General features: G+C 41.7%; 1 non-coding gene across 1 annotated transcript; it reads left to right on the forward strand.

The window, feature by feature from the left end:
• The first annotated feature begins 6,787 nt into the window (after positions 1-6,787).
• Positions 6,788-6,906, forward strand: LOC123612297 (5S ribosomal RNA). The gene has a single exon (XR_006719520.1). It is a non-coding gene; the product is annotated as a 5S ribosomal RNA (ribosomal RNA).
• Positions 6,907-24,270: the final 17,364 nt, after the last annotated feature.

Genomic DNA, 24,270 nt, shown 5'->3' on the forward strand with positions numbered 1-24,270 from the left:
CAGAGAGAGCAATGGATCCCTCCAGCTGTAGAATGTGTGGCTGGGCAGACCCTCACTCATCACTGTCACCCTGATCTCCTCTCCAGAAAGGTCACGCTGACTGCTGGACCTGCCTCTGGCAGCTCTGCCTCTGCCAGCTCCGCCACCACTCCCTCTCTCTGCAGCCTCCTCTTCACTCCAACCCGCCCACTTTTGGATCTGTCAGGCATCCTGATACGCTGTGCAGAGGTGCTATTTTTGGTTATGGATGTCTGATTAGTTGTAAACCAAGGAGGAGAGAAAAAAAGGAATGATTCAAGCCGCCATGATGCTGACCTCACTCCCAGTTTATTCCTTTTTATTACTAAGTGTTATATCACATTTTGTTTATCCATTTTCCTGTTTAGGAACATTCCTGTTTAGGGCCATTTCCAGTTTGGAACAATCTTGAATAAAGCTAAAAGGAACATTCATCTACAAATACTTTCTTGGACATATGTTTTCATTGGGGATTGTGTGGGGGAGGGGGCGGGGGTGGTGGCGCAGATTACCTAGGAGTACAACTTCTGGGTAATAGGTAGATGTGTGTTAAGGTTTATAAAACAGTTTTCCAAGATGATTGTACAACTTAACATTTCCATCAGCAGTGTATGAGCATCTCAGGCGTCCTGCATCGTTACCAACATTTGGTATTATTCATTTTTTAAAATGTTTTATCAATTCTAGTGAAATAAAATTTTATTGTGGTTTAATTTGAATTTTCCTGATGACTAATGATGATTACTCATATATTGTCTTTTGTCTTCTGGCCTCTGTGACTTCTGGTGAGAACTTGGCTATTCTTGTCACTGTTCCTTTATATAATCTCTTTTATTTTCCTTTGGCTGCTTTTAAGATTTTTCTTTATATCTTTGATTTTTAGCCATTTTATCATGATATATCTAGTTTTATTTTTCTCTTTGTTTACCCTGTGTGGCATTCACTTAACTTCCTGGATCAGTGGATTTTTGTTTTTCATCCAATTTGAGGATTTTCAAATATGTCTTTGCCCCATTTTCTCTCTGCCCTCCTTCTGAGATTCCAATTACACAAAAAGTTGTTTGACTTTGTCTGACAAGTCATTTGGCTCTTTTCCTTTATTTTTCAATCATTTTTCCTCTCTGTGCTTTGGTTTGAATATTTCCTTACCTGACTTCAAGCCCATTGCTCTTTTATAGTGAAGTTTCTGATCTGCTACTCAGCCCATTGGTAAGGTTCTGTCTTCTGGTATTCTATTTGTCATTTCTAAAATGTTTAATTATTGTTTTCAGAAGTTTCATATCTCTTCTGAAATTCCCTATCTCTTAATTCATTATAGCCATCTTTTCTTGCAATTTCCTTAACATATTTATCATAATTATTTTAAAGTTTTTATCTGTTAATTTCAACATCTGTCTCATCCATAGGTCTCCTTCTGTAGACTATATTTTCTCTTGAATTATAGGTCACTTTTTCCATCTTCTTTACCTGTCTGATAGTTTCTGGTTTTTTTCTTTGTTATATTGAAATATAATAAACACTGTATAAGTTTAAGGTGTACAGCATAATGATTTGACTTGTATATGTCATGAAATGTCTATCACAAGTTTAGTGAACACCCATCATCTCATAGATACAAAATTAAAGAAATAAAAATATTTTCCATGTCATGAGAACTCTTAGGAGTTACTCTTAACAACTTTCATATATAAAATACAGCAGTGTTAATTATATTTATCATGCTGTACAGCACATCCCTCGTACTTAGTTATCTTATAACTGGAAGCAATAATTTCTTGTTTTAAATTTGATAGTATGTTTTATTGCTCAAGGCGCACTAGAGAGATTCTGGAGATTGTGACTTTTGTTTAAAAAGTGTTGAATTTAGTTTTAGCAAATATTAAACTACTGAAAGATTGTTTTGTCTACAGAGGCTTGGCTTTAGGGCTTTATTAGGGAAGGGCTTATTTTGGTTCTGCCTTTGGTTACAAAGATACATCCCTTAATCCTGGGGTATGATCCCTACTTTGAAGGCATGGTCTTTCTGGGATTTTAATGGATGCTTTAATGGGTCTGAAGTGTTTTTTAATTCCCTCTAACTTGGTAGGACTTGAACTCCAGACTCTGTCTCCCCTACATTTCACCTGCTGGCATCTCTGCTCAGCTCTTTTGCTTCTAGCTGTGCATTCTACTGACTTCTGCATGGAGTCACATGCTTATAGTTTTAGTGTAAGTAAAGAATTTGAGAGAAATTTTTATGCAAATACAGGCTCCTTTCTCCATAACTACCTCCTTTCCAAGATACCCCTCCCCCAAAGCCCCTGAATTCCCAGCTCTGCTGACAGCCTGAAATCCAGCCTCCAGCTCCTCAGTCCAATAAGGTCAGTTCTTTCTGTTCTCTCTGTTCCTTATTCTCATGCAAACTAGGGAGGGCCCTTAGGGAAAAAGTTGGGTAAAAGTTGAATCTCACCTGATTTGCATCCCATCTTTCAAAGATCATATCTCCTTCAGTGTCTGCTTGCTTTTGTTTTATCTCCAGTGCTTTTCCAAGAGACTTTTTTTTTTTTTTGTGGTCTAGAATTTATAGTTGTCATCAGTAAAAAGGTTAATTCAATACAAACTGCTCTACCATTACCAGAACTGGAACTCCTCTAATTACCTGGTTGTTATTTAAGACACACTTTGTAAATAAATAAATGAGAAGGCTTATTCAGGAGTTACCTCTAACACTACAATTGTGGTTCCTGGTTTATTTTCTAGCACATGTCTCCATAAACATTACATAACTTCCTTTGAGTCATTTTAAACCATTAAAAAAAAAAAGGTCTCACAATGAAGTGTAAACACAAACCCGTTTTGAAGTAGTGCAGAACCTCAATCAATACGTCAGCCCTGGCTGCCCTGGCTTCAGTTACGTTTCAGGGGAAGCGAGCAGTTCTCGCATTGACTGTGAATTCTCCACCTCTGTGTTCCTCAGTAATACCATGCAGAGCATGGAAACCTCTCAGACACATACACGTGCCCAGTTTATCACACACCTACAGCACTCATTAACGTTTCCACAAAGCACCAACAGGTGATGTTAACAGTTTTCCAGAAAATTCCATTTTCTACATTGCTCTATTTTAAAACCAAATAATAAATTTGCCTTTCAAAGTTTAGTTGGCCCACAGCTTAAGTCCATGCCATCCAAAGAGAACAAACAGAAAAGATCCAGTTTGGGACTGAGGTGATTGAAATTTGTGCCTCAGGCTGGATGCTGTTTCCCACCTTGGCCACTTTGGATTTTAGAATTTCACTGATGCAGTAAGTTGTGAATTTGTGTATCTCCAAGCCAGGAACTATTTTAAATATTTATACCTGTTAAATAATATATTTCATCCTCACAGCAGGTACCTTTTACAATTGAGAAAGAGGGGGACAGAAATTCACTTACTTCTCCAAGATTACACCCAAGTGTGATCATACCCAAGTGTGTGATTTCATTTAAGGTCAGGGAGCCAAGCTGTGATTTGAACCCATGATCTGTTCTTCTTCTCATCAACAGGATTCTGCTGCTACTCAGGTCCTGTTAATGCCCTTACCCTGTTTGTAATCTGTAGAGGGTACAAATGGCGCCTGCCAAAACCTGCCACCTCTTTGGTTTTACGCTTTCATTCTCAGAGGTTCCGTGGTCATCCTGCCAAACTTCAGTCATACCTACGTGTTTGTTTCAGGATCATTCCTTTCATCTTAAGAGCTGAGGTAGCACGAAGCCATCTTCTCTGGAATGGCCAAAATCTGAATGCTTTTTAATGTAGCTCATCTAACATGTCTCTATGAAGTGTCTCTTCCATGCTAGGCATTACCTAGGTATTGGGGACAGAATAAGATCACTGCTGCCCTTGAGAATCTCAGGGACTAGAGAGAAAGAAATACACGTAAACATAACCAAACAGATGATAAAACTCTGCGGTGGCCACAGAAGAGGAAGCAACTAACTCTGCAATTCATCCTATTTGGGGAGTTTGGGGAAGGTCCCATGACAAACATATTTTAGAAACAAGTCTGGGGGCATGCAAAGAAATGGGTTAGGTAGATAAGGTTGGGAAGAGCATTTCTCACAGAGGAACCACATGTTGAAAGGTGCGAGGCAGAGATGAGCATGCCTTCCGGAGAGCGGAATGAGAAAAGCAGCCAACGTGCATGAGAAAGAAAACAGAGGATGAGGCTGTGTCCGCCAGCAAGGGGCAGCCTGTGAAGGGGCGTGAACTCCATCTTAAAGGGAATGGTGCTGAGATTATCCCTAATCTACTTCTTTATCGCATTCCAATCCCTTGACCAAACCCCCCGTCTGTTCACATCTCAAACACACACACACACGTGCACACGCACACACACGGATCTTGCAGTCCTCACCTTCCCTCCAGGTGAGTGTACAACTTGACAAGAGAGTGTCTGTTCCTTTTAGCCCTGCTAGATTTAAGAATGACGCTTACTTCAAAAATGCTTCATAATGTTGCCATTGTCCATCTAATTGAACTTCCCAAAGATCTCAGAGAGCGATCAAAACGGACCAAAAACTAAAGCTTCAGAGAAATACGCTTTATTATTTTCCTCTCCCCTTCTCTTTCACCTTCTTACACCCATCTTCCTAAGAGGAAAAAAAAAAGGGAAGAATCTTTTGAGAACACATGATTAGGGTTATGCCAAGTAACTGTGGCTCATGCTTATTGAATCTGGGCATAATTTATCTCCATATTTTATTTAATGTTTATTTCTACTAAGGAACAGGGTGTCAGGTTCAGCTAACTATTGTCTTTATTCTCTGTGCTATTTATAAAGCCGTCTGCCCTTTGTCACCACTGAGAGGCTGAACAGGGCCTTCTGACTTCTCTGCCTTCTCAGACGTGCGGCTTCAGATTAGACTGAGGTCCAGAGTCAATGTTGTTACAGGCTCCCTCCTCATGTCGCATCCTTTTTTTCCAGAAGCTAATAAATTGCGAAAGTGTTGCCATAGCTGCTACTGAAGTCAGTCTCTGAAAAAAGACCTGGTGTGCATGACTTCCCATTTGACCACTGTAATCCCAGAGCAGAGAAATAAAATGAGGACAGAAAGGGCAATTTCTGACTCATTCCATCTCTCCTCTTTCTTTCTAACTCCTGTTTCCTTCCTTCCTTGCTCCCACATTTCCTCCCATCTCCCTCATTCCCTCATTCTCTTTCTTTCTTATCTTTTCCTCCAATCTCTTCTATTCACCCTTTAACATTTTTTCCTTCCATTTCAAAAGATAATTTATTCATTTAAAAGTGACTTGATCATAGGGTAAGTCTATTTCTAGTGTTTTAAGGACTCCCCATCCTGTCCTCCATAGTGACTGCACCAAACTACATTCCCACCAAGAGTGTAGGATGGTTCCCTTTGCCCCATGGCCTCTCCAGCATTTAACTATTGCTGTACACCAGAGACTAACATAACATTGTAAGTTGACTATACTTCAGTTTAAATAAATAAATAAATAACAATAAAAATAAATTGAGTGCTCACAATGTATCAAGCTCTGTACTTAGTACTGGGTTCGGAACAAAACAAAGCAAAACAAAACAACAACAACAAAATGCAACCATGAAGCAAAAGGGAGCAAAACAGACAGAACTCCTGCCTTCAGGGAGCTTCCAATCTAGTCCAGCGTAGTGACAGGCCAATTAATAAGACTGTCAGTTTGGAAGCAGCTTGATGCTCTATATTTCTCTGTGGTAGTTTTGACAAGATTTTAGTTAACTCTGTAAGATTTCCTCAGTTTTCCAAAAGTAAATTCTGTGATTCCTTCCTCTCTGCGTTTCAATTTGAACTCTGTCTGAATAACATTAAATTAGAATTGTGACTGAGATGAACATTATCTTTAAATGCCAAGATTTTTTTCCTAAATTTAATACATTTTCTACCCTTCAGTTTTTAAATTCATTTTCTGTGATTCCCCAAATGTATACAAGAAACTTCTACAAGTTTAGTAATAAAGTTCTTTTCTGATTGTAAAACCAATAGTGAATGTTCTTATGGTAAAATGATAGGAAGTGCATTTTATTCCTCTTTGAGCATTTACTTCTTAGATTACTTAAACATGGAAAATGTTTTGTAAAATGTGAAATATTTTCAAACAACAGCATTAGAGTAAAACCAAAGTGGGAAAGTGACAATACAACACAACTAACCTAAAATATTATCTCTGTCCCCACATTTTTCTCTGGGTTCTGCCTCCAAGCATGCATATTCTTACATGGCTCTGATCATAGCAGCAGTTAGATTTTTATAGCCCTGATATGGAAATATCTTCTGACATTACTTGATTAAAGAATTCCAAATAATAAAGAAATCTAAAAGCAAAAGAAAATCTACTTTCTTCTCATAATTCTCCTCCTAAGAGAAAAGCAGTCAGCAGTTTATTGTATTTGCTTCTGACCTTTTAATGTACATGTAAACACTTAATGCTTTGGGTATTTTTCTTAAATTTATTTATGCATTCATTCACTTAATAAAGTTTTAAGGAGTGGCTGTTATTTTTCTGGGCTCAGAGGATACCGTGGAGAACAAGGCAGACATGATCCACAGCCTTATGGTTTTGTGAACTGGTGGGGTTGGAAGTGAGGGAGAGGGTGAGTAAGAGAGTTAATGTTGGTTCCTGGTGTGTTTTATGGGACTAGGGATTTTTCTATGCCAACACACGCTGAATTAGCTCATCATTTTTGTTTGTTTGGTTTGGGGGGGAGTACTTAGGTTTATTTATTTATTTATTTTAATGGAAGTACTGGGGTCTACAGCCATACCACCCTGAAGGCGCCCGATCTCGCCAGATCTCGGAAGCTAAGCTGGGTCGGGCCTGGTTAGTACTTGGATGGGAGACCACATGGGAATACCGGACACTGTAGGCTTTGGGAAAAAAAAAAAAAAGGAAGTACTGAGGCTTGAACCCAGGACCTCTACTACTCAATTATAACCTCCCCCAGCTCATCATTTTTAAAAGCCGCGTAGTCATCTGTATGGTTATATGGTTCTAATAATCAAAAGTAAAAGAATCATAACACGTATGGAGTGCTCCCTGCATGTCTGGTGCTGCGCTAAGTGATTTATGTGGTGTATCTTACTGAAGTCTCACTCACAGCCACACTGATGGCTAGGCTATATTATTTTCCCTCTTTTATGGGTGAAAAAACTGGTTTATGCAAATGAAGGATCTTGAACAAGTTCTCACAGCTAGGTGGAACCAAAATCCAAACTGAGTCTTCTGACTCCAGAACCTGTCCTTGTAACATCTCTGCTGTGAAAGTTCCATAATTTACTTCTAAAAATGCTTACTGATAAACAGTTATGTCCTGTCTTCCCATTTGTAAAGAATGCAGCAATTAATATCTATGTACAAATCACTGTGCAAACTTGTATTGGAAGTTTTGAATTGGATTGGAATTTTTGGTTTAGAAGAATGCATATCATTTCCATACACAATGTCAAATCATCCTTCTCAAAACCGTAGCCCCGAGAGTTCAAGTCGACAAATTACCCTCTCGAAACAACCATTTTTGAGAATTTCTAATTAAATTTTAATCAATATATGTTTCTTAATTATTTTTTTATTTTTAAATACTTATAGATTCACAGTAGGTTTAAAAGAAGTAGAAAGAGGTCCTGTGTACTCTTCACCCAGTTTCCCCCAATGGTAACGTCTTAATGACTATAACAAAACCAGGAAATTGACTTGGTACAATCCACAAATCTTACTCACATTTTGCCAGTTATATATGCACTTGTGTGTGTCTAAAAGTCTATGCAATTTTATCATGTGTAGATGTGTAATCAAGATACAGTCCTGCTCCAACACCACAAATATCCCCCTAACCAATATATGTTTATTCAGAATGAAACAGTTAGGATTAATTAGACAATAAATGTAAAATGTACAAAAGCATTTAATAAATGTTACCTGTCATCATCATCACAGAAAACCAACAGCTGCTGTTCTCATTACGTTCATTATATTCAAGGGGCTGGACACGTTGCTACCAAAGCTCAGTATGTTTGGATTATAACGTTAGGGTCAGTTTTGTGGTCCATGGTCAATCTTCCTCTTTCAAATATTTCAAAAGTTCAGATTTTAAGTGGGAGGACTCATGATCCACAATCCTAAAGACGATCGCTTGTCCCACTACGCACAGCAGGATGGGGCCGTGTGCTGGTTAACTGGGAGTGGCTTCTCTCACTCTTCTCAAAGCTGTGACACTTTCTGCTCCCTTTGTATTCTCTCTGACTACAGCCTCTGGGTTTTAGCCTTTTCTCATTCAGCCTGAAGGGAATTTTGTAACTCCGACTTGCAACAAGACATTGGACAGCAATAGTGAAGGCAGTGAAACTCCCCATGAAAAGCTAATAAAGGTTCCAAGTCTGCAAAGCTAAGGAGCTCCCACCTTCTTACTCATTTCATGATCACTATAGTGTAAGCTACATAAACTACAAGAAGGAGAACTGGGGTCTGGAAGTTCTTTTACAACATGTATATAACCTCACTTATTATTAGCGCCTGGAAGGCATCTCAGTCAGTATCCATTCCTTTGAAACCTTTAGGCTGAGAAAGGCAAATTAAGTTCCCTGATTGATCTTGAATTTTCTCAACAAATCTTTAAAAATGTTTCTAAATTTATAACTTATTCAAATTTTAAAAATTAATTTTTTTGAGGCTGTGGACTTGGTATTAACCTTGTGAGCTTCAAATTTCTCCTTCATGAAAGAGACCATTTGAATATGAAAAGGAATACATATGTGTAAATGAATTATTATGCTGTACACCAGAAATTAACACAACATTGTAAACTGACCCAACTTCAATACAAAAAGAGAACATTTTATGGAAGATCAATAATTCCCCTGCTAACGTGCATAACACAGAGATAATAGTGTTGGAAGCTTATGGGCAACAAGGTGAAGACAATAGCTCTGGAGCAAGACAGACCTCCCTCAGTGAGGAAATTCTTGTCCCCAACAGTGAAAGGGAAAGGCAGAGTGCTTACTACTGAAAGGGGAGAGTGTCCTGAAAAGGAGTCTGTCTACTCACAGCAACGCTGTTTACAGTAGTCAAGACAAGGAAGCAACCTAACTGTCCATCGACAGATGAATGGATAAAGATATGAGATACACACACACACATACACACACACAGAGGAATATTACTCAGCCACAAAAAGGGATGAAATAATGCTATTTGTAGCAGCACGAATGGACCTAGAGATTATCACACTAAGTGAAATAAGTCTGATAGAGAAAGACAAATATTATATGATATCACTTATTTGTGGAATATAAAAAATGGTACAAATGAACTTGTGTGCAAAACAGACTCACAGACATAGAAAACAAATTTACAATTACCAAGCAGGAAGAGGGAGGGAGAGGTAAATTGGGAGTCTGGGACTGACAGTTGCACACGTCCATATATAAACTAGACAAACAAGGATTCACTGTATAGCACAGGGAACTATATACAACGTCTTGTTATAAACTATAATGGAAAGGAGTTAAAAGATAGACATACACATGCGTACATGTATAACTGAATCGCTTTGCTGTATACCTGAAGCTAACATGATATTATAAATCAACTATACTTCAATTTTTTTTAAAAAAGGAGTCTGCTAAAGGCTTGGGGGTACTTTTTGCCATCATCCGTGACTCTCTCTGACCTTCCCCCTCCCTCCTTTAGGGCCCCAAACTCAGTGATTTGACGAACTGTTTCACTTCTCAACAGGTTATGTTGGTGTTACATAGAGACGGCCTTAATTAAAGTTTGCATGTGGTGAGTGAGAAAGAGAAGGGCGCTTAAACTCACTGAGTCAGACCCTGTTGAAAAAACGAAAGAAAGAAAAAAAAAAAAAAGAGTGTCAGAATAACACAGGGAGAGAAGGGAGGTGCAAAAAGCCATTTGGTTTGAGCTGCGTTGACTCAGGCCAGGGAAGCAGTGACACCCAGGCCCGAGGGGGTGAGCTAAGGACAGGCTTTCTGCCTTCACTCTGGATATGCTGGGTTTTATTAGTTTAGGCCAGGCTGCTGCTAACATTGTTTTAGTATCTATTTTGTGAGTGATTATGTTGTATGCATGGGCGGGAGGTCAGGCAGGTCAAGTCTTTCTGCTCCAGACCATCTCTGCGTGAGCCTTTTGCCTTTAGATCTCGCTGAAACTTGCCACCTGTAAAAGCAGACAACCTAATGGGAAAAAGAGCAGCACTTAAAATGCTGTTTTTTCTCCACCGTGCTCGAGTGTAAAGAACGTTGTAAAAATATTTCAAACTGGATTTTTTGTTTGGGTTGTGTTAACTCTTTGTTTGACCACTGTCACCATTTTCCCACAAAGCTTACTTTCAGTAACCAGAGATGTTTTGGAGAAACGGAGTATTACGTCTGCAAATAGAGGGAAGGAGTCAGAGAAGCCCGAAGCTCTGATTGCTTAAACTCATCCGTCATATCACACGCGATGACCACGACTTGGGGGAATTCACCAACGAGGCTGCGTTTTAGGGACTCTCTTTCATTTCTGTTCCAATGAAGCATCCATGAAATTTGGACCAGCTCCAAGCACAATGTTTAGGACAGCCAACACCCAAAAGAAGAAGGGAAGGAGTCTAGATGTTAATCCTAATTGCCAGTGTGACCTTGGGCTCATCATCATGCTTCAGTGACTCAATTTAACTTTTTTTTTTTTAAATAGACGTACTAGGGATTGAACCTGGGACTTTATTCAAGCTAAGCATATGCTCTACCACTGAGCTATACCCTCCACCCCCAGACTGACTTTTAAAAGAGCCTACCTGCTTCACTGTTGGGGAGATTGAACCCATTTAATTACCATTATTGAGAGTTGTTGGGTTATTAAGCAAGAATCATGGGCCCACGATGAGGTGAGGGGGCAGCAGTACAGATGGCCCACGTATTTCTACTCTCCTAAACCTTGGTTTTGCCCAGCTAAGCCTTCACTGTAACCAGCAGGGGCTTGGGCTGGTATAGAACCCCAGAGTAGGGGTGCATATTCAGTAAGAAGAGCCACTGGCCTGGTTGGGTCTGGGCCCCGATGCTCTGAAACCACTCCGACCTTCCGTCTCACCCCTCTGCAGAGCTCTCTGGATGTTCATTGCTTTCCTCACTCAACCATTACTCATTGGACACCAGCTCTGCCCCAGGTGTTGTGCTCAGGTGATCTAGTGCCCCCACCCAGCTCTCATGCACCTTCTACCCAATGAAGATCATGAGTATTCAATAAGAAGACATATACAATGTGAAGGAAAGCTTAGCAGGATAAGAAAATGGGAAAGAATGTCACTCTGATGAAGTGACGACAAGCAGAGACTTGGATTCAGTGAAAGACTAAGCTACTCAGATCTCTGGGGAGCAACATTCCAGACCAAAGGAAGAGCAGGTGCAAAGTCCCTGGGGTGGGAAGTGTTTAGAATGTCCACAGACGACATCAAAGGCATTCAAGGACATTCACTGTGTGATGGGATGTGTGATGGAAGAGCGAAGTGAGTGAGGCAGACAGTGGGAGGGGATGAGGTTGGGGAGATAAACAGGATCCAGCTCATCTGCGGTCTGTAGGACCAGTTAAGCAGTTTGGGTTTTATTTTGAGTGAGGTGGGGGAAACCAATGGACCGTTTTGACCAGAGAAGTGTTACAATCTGACTTAGTCTTAAACAGGACCACCTGCTGCTCTGTAGTGAGTGGACTGAAGATGTCAAGAGTGGAACCTGTGGTCTAGTTAGGACTAATTCAGTGGGACAGGTGAATGGGAACAGTCATGTGGATTAGGTTAATAGTACCAAACATGGTGAAAAGCAGTCTGATTTGGCATGCATTTCCAACATGGAGGTGACAAGACTGATGATGGCATGGGCGTGGGATACTGGAAAGAGAAGTCAAGAATGATATCTGAGCAGTAGGAGAGTGGTGGTACCATTACAGGGGAAAAGTGTCATGGAGGAAAGAACACAGAGGGCAGCTAGCCTGGGGGCTTCAGAGGCTAATGGGAAAACCCAAAATCATAGTCCAGGTGTGACTTACAGTAATCAGTCTGAAAGCATGTGCCTGCTTTTTAAGGCAAAGCTAATTCATAGATGATAAATGGTTAAGGACGATCTCACGTGGGCCAGAGGGGAATGGCCTGTTTGATAGGGAGGAAGCCACATCTAGGCTGTGGCTCCTGGATAGAACAGGGTCACAGTGAGGCTGATGCCTCCCTTTGGCCAATGTAGCCAATATTGACCTCTGGACCTCAATGGCTATTGGGTCTGGATAGAGGTGGACCTCTGGTCAGGGTCCTTAGCTTCTGGGGTTCCAGATGCTTTTCTAACAACAGCTGGATCAGAGGTGAGAAAGGCCAATCTGACCCAGAATCTGGAGGTCCTGCCTCCAACCATCTTCCCCACCCCTCGCTTACGCCTGATTGCTCCCTCCCCAGAAAAGTGTGTAAATAATAATGACACTTAATTCATGGTCCTGTCAGAGACATTAAATAAGATGGAGTAGATGAAGTTTTGGGTACATAATTAACACTCAGTAAATGGCTCCTCTGAGTTATTAAATAACAAATCCACAAATGCGGGGTCTTCTTGTGCCTCTGTGTCTCTTACCTCTCCACGTGTTTATTTAATATCAGTTGCTCAATAAACTCATGATGAGTGCCCAAACTGTCTTGTATCTTGCCTCACAGAATAATCACTAGGGGAAAAAAATGCAAGATGAAACGAAGGGAACCTACATAAGCATGGGATTAGTTGCAGAAGTTGATCTCAATTACAGGGGCCTGATCAAGAGCAGCAATTAGGGGAACACTGTGATCATTGCCCCCCCGTGGGAGGAAACTGCCCAACATACACTAATGTAAGAGTTAGGTTCTGGCAATTAGAGTCACTTAAAAACAAACATCCTCAAAATTTTCACTGGAAGCTTAAAAAAAAGTTTGCGTCACACATTTTGGTACTGTTGAACTAAAAATGCTTTAATAGATTCGCAATGGCAAATGGATTTCTTAACATGTGCCATTTCCAACTGATGAGCTGTGGCTGCTGGGAGCGCTGTGATGAAGGCCTCTGAGCCTTCACCCTGGATGCATGATAAAGGATGCTGTGACCCACTGGTAACATCGTGCACGGGTGTAAGCACGCGGAATGTTGGTACCGGTGTGCTGGGGTTGTCATTCCTAGTGTACCCTCTGTTAAGCTGGGTATGTTGCCAGTTTTAGTGATGCTTAATCTGAAACAAATGTACCTACTTATCCTAAACTCTTGTTAAGTTTTATTTTAGGTTATTGTTTTTTGGAGGGGGTTTTGTTTTAGTTTTGCATAGATTTATCCCGTTAATAGTAAATACTTTGGAATCTGCATTCCGATGTAATCTGGAATTAATCCAATTCAGAAAGGCATAGAAGTACATTTATAAGTACATTTGAGACACGTGCAGAAGGGGCAAGGCAGGAATGAAAGATAGTTACTCTAAAGGAGAAGGTGAACTGGTAATCCAGTGGAGAGAAACCTGAAGTGGAGACTAGAGATTGAAATGATTCAAAAGAATATACTCAGTATGGAGGAAAGAAAACAGGGCTCAGCTCAGAGCTACAGGCGTCTTCAGAGAAGAAACTGGAACAGTTGAAAGGAAGACATCATCAGAAATTTCACAACAGAGAAACTTCTTATGCTGAAAAGGAAAAGAAAAAAATTTGCATCTCAAGGTCAAAGTATATTGCTTTGGGAAAAATACTCATTTTAATGGTTAGGTACAAAATCATGATCTTCTTTATAGTTTTGTAAGGGTGAGCCAGTGACATGATAGCAAATATCCCATTAAATATATTGGTCATAGCAGAATTATTAAAGCACTTGAGCAACCAATCTTTACAAAAAGAAGGAAGAATTCTTTGCCAATGTCAAATAAGAACAAAAAGTAATTTAGAAAACATTTTTTGTTTCCTTGTTTTGTTTTTAACTTTCCCATTGACAATTTATCATAAGTTGTATATCCACTTGATTGAAGTGTTATCCAACGAACTCTTAAGGCCAAAATCTCTACCATTCCTGAGAATTTATATAAATGTAAATGATGATAAAAAATAAATATAATAAACTAATGACACTGGGATGCCGTGCACTGAGTGCTTACCCCTACCAGCTTCTGTATCTTCTATACCGACAACTCCCCTCATTTGTCCTTGACAGTAAGCCAGTCAAATTAGTGTTATAATCTCCATTCTAAGATAAAGGCACGAGGACTTTGAGAGGGTAAGAGTGAGAGCCAAGATTCAAACTTCAGTTTGATTCCGAAGCCTGTGTCATTTTAACCCCAATAGCAGTCTACTGTCCCTCCAGCTGAAGAGTCCCTACAGCTAAGAAGGATGAGCCCTGGTGGCATGAACCTTAAGAAAACCAGCTGGTTATCCTTTTATCCTTTAGGACCACATTGCATCCTGGGGGCTCTTCTCATTGAAACTGACCACTCTGCCAGCACTGAACTAACAAATTAACATGGCCAATTGGGCATGCCAGGGGAAGGGACTGGGGAAATATTACCTTCTTGTTTAGATTCTGGAAAAATAAACACTCTTTACCTGCAACTTTGTTGAAGGTACTGCTTTACAAGGCAACCCTGTTCCTTTATTTTCCGTCTCTGGGTTTGCTTAGTGGGAGGACGAGAGAATGTCTTCAAAACTCCCACGAGTACAGAACTTTCCAGGCTGTGGAAGGATGCTCAGGTTGAAGCCACCCATTTAGCCAGTCATTTAGGAATTTATTTCCTGCTAAATCCACCTTTTCTGTGCGAAGGAAGAATCGAGTCAACTCTTAGCCTCCTTGGTATTTTATCTTCTCAAATTGTTCTGGATCTGTGGAATTACAAAATTGCAGTACAAAATTTCTGTTTAACCCTGTGATTTACATATATATATATATGCTTTTATCTTCAGCGCCTGACAGAACAATCCTTTAATTTGTGAGAACATGTAGCTCAATAAAATACAATAGCATCTTATATGGAGAATGTTTTAAAGGGTGTTGACTGAGGGAAGAAAAGAGACTGGGAAATACTCTTATATACAGTTTTAATAACATTGAACTTTCTGTAAGGCACCCCTCCCCCACCTTGATTTCACAGTGGCTTTGGAAAGAATTTAAATCTGATACCAAATCATGGTATTAAATTTCCAAAGTCCCCAAATTCACCTTTAAATTCCTTTCATCCTTCTCCGCTGGATTATGACTTTCATCCAAGTGTTCCCCCACAGCGCTGTGGTCCCAGAATCAAGAAAATTCCTCTTTACATCGAGCTGATCTTTTGGCCAGTAAAATAAAATTTGCCTGGCTATTCCTCTCCAATCATACTGTTGTGATTAGTTTGAAATGGAAAGGACCACCCTTCATTTGGACTACAAGAGAATCATTCTCTTTAAAAAAAAAAAAATTAATGAAAGCAAACAAAATGTAAGGAAATAATGGGGACCCTGGCCCCAGGCCTGTGTTTATAGAACACAAAGGCAAGCACTGAAAATTGGGGCTGAGGGCCAATTGGGGACCACATAGTCCATCAATGTGGCTTAAGGTATTGCCAAGGAATTGGTTTGAATAATTTTTTTTAATGTGGTTTTGGCTTTTTACAGATACAGTTCTGGTGATATTTTCTGAGTACTTGAAGCATTTACTCAGAGCCAACTGAGTATGCTGTCAGCAGTCTACACCAATCACTTCTTTGACAAATATTTACTGAACTTTTTGTATACATCAGAAGGATATTATCCTAAGCCCTGGGGAATACCTCGATGAAGATGGACCCACTGTATACCATGATGGGCACTTTCTATCGTGCTTTTAAATAACTTACTGTGTTACACTTTGTAGAGAAAGAAAAACCTAGATCTGTTTCATAAATGGTCATAGTAGTTTAATACACTTGATTTATAGCAAAGAGGTGGCTAGTGTCATGGTGGGCTCTGATACTGAAATACCAAACTGCTGAACAAGAATAAGTTTTCAAGGCACAACTCATCTCCAGCATGCTCCTTGAAACGTAGGTAACTCCCACTGCTTTGCACAAGAGGTGAGAAACTGAGATGTGGCCCGTGCAATGTAAAACAACGGCCACCGGAGAGCCGAGTTTTCTGCCTTTGTGCTTGCGTTTATATATGGTCGTTTTTAAAAAGTGTTGGGGAACTCATTTCAAATGGAATCCTGTAGTCATGCTGTGAAGACGACTCTGGAGAGGCAGGCAGGAGAGTTTTCCAGTTTCCTGCTCCCGCCTCTGCTGGGCAGCCCGTCCGACCACATCCACCCCAGCCAAGTCCATCTCCTCTCTGATTAAGACCGAGTGCCCATGTACAAATCTTTCCTGGAGTAGGAAGTCACTTAAGAGTCTCATTTTTCAAAGGCTTGTTGGGCAAGCCAAGTAAACAGGGAAGGTTATTGGATTAGTAAGGTTGAAATTAAGCAAATTAGTTCCCAACTCTTAATAGTAGCTACCCAAGATGTCAATCAAGCAAGGATCAGGGTCAGTAATATTAAAGGAAGGCTAGCAGTGCTCGCTACAACATGAATGAGCCAGTGACATAGAGGAAGTCACTTCTAAGCTCCTGGATTCGAAAGGTCTCCAAGAAATGAAGTGATTTTTTTTTTATCTTTCTTTCTCTGAGTATTCCAGACCGGGAACTGGGGAAAGTATTGCTATGAAATAATATTAATAAGAACATCAGTCACGATAATGAGAATGATTTCTCTGTCCCGGTTCAGTGCCAAGTGGAGAAACACACTCCAAGTGTTTGCTTTGCTTACTTCACCAGTCCCATGTGTGTCCTTCCACTCACACTTTTGCTGTAAACTAATAGGTATTCTACACAAAAAAATGATTCTTACTCACAAAGTGTGTAATTCCATCCATAAAGAAGCCCAGCTCCCTACAGGAGCCTGGGTTTGCCGATGGTTGAGAGGGACCGATGACGCCTCAGATTGTACCCTCTCTCTTGATTGAAAGCAGAAGGACCTCCCCTCCTGCCTGGCCTCCTTACTTATGAACAGTGTCGATCCATTTCCTGTTCCCCTCGGTTAATTCATACCAGGACAGACACAAGATCAGAATGAGGGACCCTGCATTTCGGCACCTCCTTGGAGCAGCGTTGATGGGAATAAGTGTTTGCAGACTGCAGGTTCCTGCTCAGGCTGCCAGGGAATGACTTTCCAATTCTCAGTTAACCAGTTCCATCCCAGAAAACAGCCACTGCACACCAGCTCTGTTCACTATTGGGGTTGTTTTATTTCCCCGACTTGACGTCGTGACCACCCAACCATTATCACTCCCAATTTAGAACGAAATAAAGAGCACCTCATCTGGGTTTCAAATGAGATGCAATTGTCCCTTTGTTCTGCTGAAATCAATCAGAATCTTGCCCAAATGGGGGGTTTCAGGTTACCACAAGGAATGTGTTTCCAGGGGTGTTTGCTCTGAAATAAAAAATGTGATAATCATTACATGGAGGGCCAATAATTATAAGCATTTCCTCTTGGCATCACAGAGAAAAAAAATGTAAGGAACATGTCAACCTCAGGAAGAAAAAAGTATCATTGAATTTCTGTCTGGTATATTAAGGCACCTGGTTGGGGCCCGTAGCCACACTTCCTTTGAATGCTGCTGCATTTTAACATCATTGTAACCCTGATTGAATCTGCCACACTGTTTTGCTACAAGTAATACTGAATTTGTTGAGACTTTTTTTTTCTTAAAGTGAAACCCTCTTTAGGAGAAACATAGTTAAAATTATTTATCAAGAATGCAATATTCTATTTTGTTTGTCAAGGATATTCTAACTTGTAAGTGACCATGGATGTGAGTTCTAGGGAAAAGTCAAGACTCAGTAGAAAATCAAATCCCAGAAGGCAATTACAGGCACCATCACACGTATTACACGATCTGTACTTAGAAGGGGCACACCTGGTGCTTCAGAGACAAATATTTCAAAGCTTCGTGGGTTATTTTCCACTACACATTCCTGTCTTCCTCACTAGGTCAAAGCAAGTGGCCCCAAGGGTCAGGCACTTCTACCTGCTCAAGTCAAAAAGGTTTACTGTCTCCGTTTTCCTTCTGTGGCTTTGTGCCTCAATGTTATTTTAAAGACCAAGTGAAACTGACCTTTCAGGCTATTTGCCTGGCAAGTTGGGATGCTCTAAAACTCTGATGGGATCTACCCTCAGGTTTTACTCCCTGGATCTCTGGTCCCCTTCATATCCAAAGGGATTAATCAAGCAAAATGGATCAGGGTGGAAGCCTGAGTTGCCATGGCTAAGAGGATAGCAGAAGACCAAAGGCTGTTTGCCAAGCGATTAACTTCCACGGCTGGCTCCTGGCTGTTTGACCAAAGGTTCAATGAATGAAGGAAACCTGTAAAGGTTCACATAATTCTGCTCTCAAGAAATTCGGGGCATTGTTTTGGATACTCAGATTAAATTCAGATCTATTTTTCTCTAGTTGCTGGGTTTTTGTTTTTTTTTTATATATATATTGAAGAATAGTCAGTTTGCAATGCAATGCCAGTTTCTGGTGTACAGTACAGTGCTTCAGCCATACATAAACACACATATATTCATTTTCATATTCTTTTTCACCATAAGTTACTACAAGATATTGAATATAGTTCCCTGTGCTCAACAGTATTTTACCTCATCCTTGACTACATACAGGTGAATCCCACATAGGCTTCCTGGTGAGCACCTCCAAGCCTAGGGGAGGAAGGAGGAGAATGAATATTTACTAAGCGTTTTCTCTGTGTGCTTGGCCCTTTGTGGGCTATCTCATTATATCAGGAAAAACTCAAAAGACAGGTGTTTTCATCCCCATTTTGAAGATGTGAAAAGCAAGATTAGGGGAAGAAGGTACTTTCTCCAGGCCATCTGTTTGTGGCAAAGTGCGAATGCACATTTGGCTCTGAGCCGCTTCAGAGACATGCTCTTCCCTTAAACCTTGCAGCCACTCGGTTCTTGGCACCCACAGACGTCCAAGGAGGAGGCTTAGGTAGCACCTAGGAGAGCCCATGGTTTTAGGCCCGGAGAGCCAGGTTTCGGTGACTCACCCAAGGCCAGCAGACTTCAGACTAACTGCTGTTAACCTTCATGGTGTCTGAGCAGACAGTACCGCCAAGGGACAAAGCTGGTTTTAAGAAACTTGTCCTGCTAACCCCAAATGAACTCACTCACGTACATTTCTGAATATGGTTCCTGCTGAAACTTCTCAACTGCCTTCTGTATAAACCTACACAGAGATTTATTTCTCCTTTATGAATGTACTTGATAGCTTGTCGTCAATGAGAACTTCCTCAACACTCCAGAGTTAAGAACTGAGCTTTTGAAAAGGAAGCCTGTGCCTACAGTAACAGTCTCCTTTAACATACGGTCATGATGATGATGATGATGATTCGTGCGGCATCTTTGTAGTAATCCACTTGACTTTCTGAAGAATCTGTAAATCTTCCTTATGTGTCTCTTCCTAAAACTCTTTCACATACACTGATTTTTCTTCCCCCAAAAGAACCTACGAGGAAAAAAAATTCCAACAAAACAAGACAAACTTTTGAATTTTACACCATTTTGTGGATTTAAAATTTCTCTTTTTAATTTGATAATATCATGCGGAACCTGGTAAAAGCAAGAGAGTAGGTGAAAGTATGCTTAGGACGGGGCGGGAGGGGAGAGATGGACATCAGATCTATGCAGATATTTGCATGCAGGAGAACTGTACCCCAGCTTCATTCCTGATAAATATCAGAATTTAGTGAAGTCATGTAAGGAGAACTCAGGGCCAAATGGAGATTAAATGTGGCTCAGTAAGCAAGACGCAGGCAGGTGGGATGTCAGAACCTTCATCGTAACTAACAGACCACAAAAACTTTAGCTCCAGGGAAACCATACGCCGTGGTGGCTCCCACCAGGGTCTCTCGGGACCCTTTAGATGCACACATGCCAAGAGTGCCCTCTGTTGTCTCCCAGGAATACTCGGGAGCTTCGGAAAACCCATGTCTGTTACAGTTTTTAATTCTTTGCCCACAAAGGTTTTTCCACACATGGCCAAGGGTCTGAAATATGAGTTATGCCCTAGAATGTATTGGTTTATTAAGTCCATTGCAGAATATTAGAGTTTGAAGAATCCTTAACAATTCTCATAATAATTCTCCTTTTATAGTGGGAGAGGGGGAGGCTCCAAAAGGGAAAGTATCACACGTAAGAGCGTGTTGAGCAGGTGACCGACCTTGGTCTTGAACCCAGGACTCCAGGTCTAGTGCCACCACTTACCCAGTCTCCTCACCCTTCATTTGGCCTCCTTCAGCCTCTTTCAGGTTGGATGATAACCTGTGAAACAGAATAACAGGCTCATGGAGTGCTTGAATAGAAGGAAGCTCAGAGATAGTATCTGATACGTCCGTATTTTACTAATAGGAAACTGGAATCTGTGTGACTTACCGAGGCCACTTAAGGAAAAAGGTAGACCAGAACCCCAAGGTCAATCACGTTCCAGTGAAACTGTTAATGGAAAATGAGGGGAAGAGGTGGAATGGACTCATTTCTTATTTAAACACGAGGTTCTCTCTTTCACTTTCACGTGTACACTCCCTACTCTGCCCCAGTGCCAAGCTCAGGCCTTGCCACTGAAAAACCAAGTGGGAATTCAGGCAGAAACCAAGGGATGATGGCTTGGAACACTGGGATGAGGACTGGTGGGGGCTTGGAGTGGGGATGGTGGCTGTCACTCAGGATAGGATGGCAACAGTTGATGGCGTATGGATGCTGTGTTTAAGACGAGGCCCAGGCAGGTACCATGTGGGGCTCCTGCCCAAGATGAAGATCAGAGCATCTCTCTCTGCAGCTGTGCAAAGTGCAGCAGGGAAGCAGAAAGATCAGTCCTGGTTGCCCTGAATATCCTCCCAAGCAACGATGCTCCCATCATGGCTGTATCACACCTTGCGTCTGAACTCCTCATCCCAACCAACCATTACTTATCTTTGTATACGAGGTCACAGGGTCCAAATCCAGTGTCACTGTAGAGCTGGCTCTTCCTAAACAAGATGAAGGAAGACAGGGAGGGGCCTAAGCTTTCTGAGGGCTTGCTGCATTCCAGGCACTGGGCTGCGTGTTTTCTGTGCAGTATTCCTTTCAATCTTCACTTTTCCTCCATCGGGTGGTGCCGCTAGCCTGAATACACAGATGAGGAGCCTGGCACTCAGCAGGCACATCCCCCCCCAACCCTCCCCAGCCCACGGTTACACTTGGTGCAGCGCTCTTATTTGAAGCTGGTTCTTCCGAAATCTAAGTCATTTCTCTCCCTTACAGACAAGTAGAGATTGGGTAGCAAGCTGGCATGGTCTGTTTGACCCTAGGACAGTGTTTCTGCCTCCTGCCCTTCCCCTCACCCCGGCTTCTGACCATCCATCCAGGTGGTAGACCCGGTGACCACCCGGTCAGGGTTGCCCCCCTCTGGTTCAGGGCTGCGTAGCTGGACTTTGATCTATGGTTTTCCCAGCCGTCCAGCTCAGATTGTCCTCCACTTCTTCCACTCTTTCCTGACCTGGCCGACACCTGGAGCCAGTGTCTTTTACTAAATGGCAAAAAAATCCAGCAGGTCCTCTGAGGTCAGAGAAGGGGGCAGTGGGTATGACAGGTGGGTGGCCCTGGACGATGAATTTAAGGGGGAAGCCAGAGACTGACAGTCACTCTGGTGGGCAGTCCTAATGCACAGGAAAGAGTGGGTCCAAATGCCACTATTAACACTGGCTAAACGCCGTGGGTCAAACGCTGGCTGCCTATGCCCGCCATGAGCTCGGTAACACGGGCAAAATGATTTCTGTGTTCAGTGCTGTCCTGGGATTAAATGAGATGATGGTCGCAGACTGCACAGTGCACACAGTAGGGACTCAGTAAGTGATGCCTCCTTCTCCTCTGTGTTCCTGGGAGGCAGAGCCAGGAGCTCAATGAACTGACCAGGAGAGCTGCTTTTCTTAGGTCAAGCAGATCACCCAAATCTATTTTCTCCATGTTTTGTTCTCCTCATGGACCTCTCTGGAGATGTCTGCAACGGACAGATATTAGATGCACAGGCCTTTTTTGTTCCAGAGGGTCAGTGCGAACGGGTTACCACTGAAGCGGATCCCAGACCCCGAGTTTCTCATGTGAGCCTCGGAGTGCCCAGATGACAATAGAAAATCCACTTGAGTAATCGGAGCTGCCCACGTCTCCAGCAGGTCCCGCACTGATTTCCATCCCTGTGCCATTTACTAAAAGTGATACAGGCGGGTGGAAATGGGGTGAGGCTGGCCTCAGAAGTAACCAAAGATGCCCGCACACCTCCGTGGATCCCTCGGCCCATTCTTCCCGGGGAGGCCAAACGCAGTCAGGTGTGAGGCCTGGCCTTGTAGGGACACCCAAATATTTTCGCGGCAAGTCATCTCGGTTTATTAGTGTTCCTTGTCTCAATTCAGAGTCTAGATTTCTGAATGCGTTTGCTGACAGATTGACCTGGACTATGTTTTCCCCTTATTCAGGGAGCGATCGATCTTTATCAGGAGGACTTGTTGACTGACAGGCTTTCACGGTTCTAATGTGCTGTTTGATACTCTTAAGAGACATATGCCCCTTTGTATAATGAAATTATCTGATAAAAGAGGGAATGAAGCTCAGGTTTTCAGAAGCATCTCAGCCCTCGGCTGCCTTGGTGACTGCCAGGGAATTTTGTTTTTATTTGCCTGTGATGGAAACCTTACAACCCTTGGAGAAATTGTTTTCGAATATTCAGGTTTCTGGACCATATACTGTGTTTCTAGGCCCAAGGGCCTGAACTAAACCAAGATTGTGTTTCCCTCAGGTAAGTACTTCCAGACACTCTATCCCCTGTCTTTACAGCCCTCTTCTCCGCGTTACTGTACCGTGTAACACTAGACGTGCATTATATTCCACATAAAAAGCCATTTCTGTAGCATCTTGTCATCGTTTCATCGACGCCGCTTTGAAGCCGTGTTGAGTTCTGAACTCAGAGCCTAACAGCAATGGCTCGAGTGCCCCGCGCCGTATTATTTACCCAGATGGGGTTAATTGTTGAATAAAAGAATGGTCCCTTTCAGTTTACCTTTTCGCAATCGCTCTCATACTGGTTATGGAAGACAGGGAAGTCTATGATAAATATCAAAACCTCTAATCAGAAACGAGTCCAGTTGTATTTGAAATCTTGAACTTAATCCAGAATCAGGAAATGTAGCCACTTGTGTTACTGTTGCTGAAAGAAGAAAATGACCTTTTTATTGTAGCTGACATTCACTATTGTACTTGGGAGCTGCGGGGAACGGAGCAAGTCGATGTAAAGGCTTAAGGAGATTTTTCCCTTTCACAGGAAGGGTCCGACTCGATGTGCTGGAACCAGCGCTGCCTTGTATGTATCAGAGATTTTTTTCCCCTAAAGTAAAGCCTGCGCTGAATCCTAAAAAACAATTTTTCCCCCTAAAACTTTAAAACAAGTCCCTTCAGGCTTCTGATTTCCTTGTGGCTAAATGGCTACACTCCTGGCTTTAGTGATTGGTTCATAGAGGTGTAAGTTGCAGAGGAAATTTCAAAACTCTGAAGTGTATAGGTTGACGAATTCTGAATACATGTACACACCCATAAAACCAACTGCCTAGGTGAGAACATTTCTGCTCTCCCAAAGGATTTCCCAGTCCTCTCCCAGTCAGTGCACTCAGCGGTAACTACTATTCTGATTTCTGTCACCATGGATTGATTTTGCCCATTGTTAAATTTTATGTCGGTGAAATCCAATAATACATACTTTTTTCCCCAACTGCCTTATTTTACTCAGAACATTTTTTCATCCGGGTTGTTGCATTGTCATCATACTAGCTTTTCACATGTCTTATTATTTTGGAGAGTCATGGCTGAACTGCGTTAGATTTTCTGAAGAGGCACTTTTAAGGCAATTGAAGAATGAGGATTTTCCTTCTGAGACTCCAGTCCCCGGGAGCTGCAGGTCTCACTGTGGTGTTATCATGGAGAGGCTCACGGACATGCTTTTCCATGTCTGCATGCACGTATCTAAAATCTACATCCAAATCTCTTTATAAATGTAAATAAATACATAGATAGAGAGAAGGAAAGAGAGAGAGAGTCCCTTTTCTCAAGGGGCTTACATTCTGGTTGGGGGGAACAGGCAATAATAAAGTAAATGAGTAAATAAGTTAATGAACAAAATTTATTTCAGATAG

This window comes from Camelus bactrianus, chromosome 25, assembly GCF_048773025.1.
Source record: "Camelus bactrianus isolate YW-2024 breed Bactrian camel chromosome 25, ASM4877302v1, whole genome shotgun sequence".
NCBI classification, from domain to species: domain Eukaryota; kingdom Metazoa; phylum Chordata; class Mammalia; order Artiodactyla; family Camelidae; genus Camelus; species Camelus bactrianus.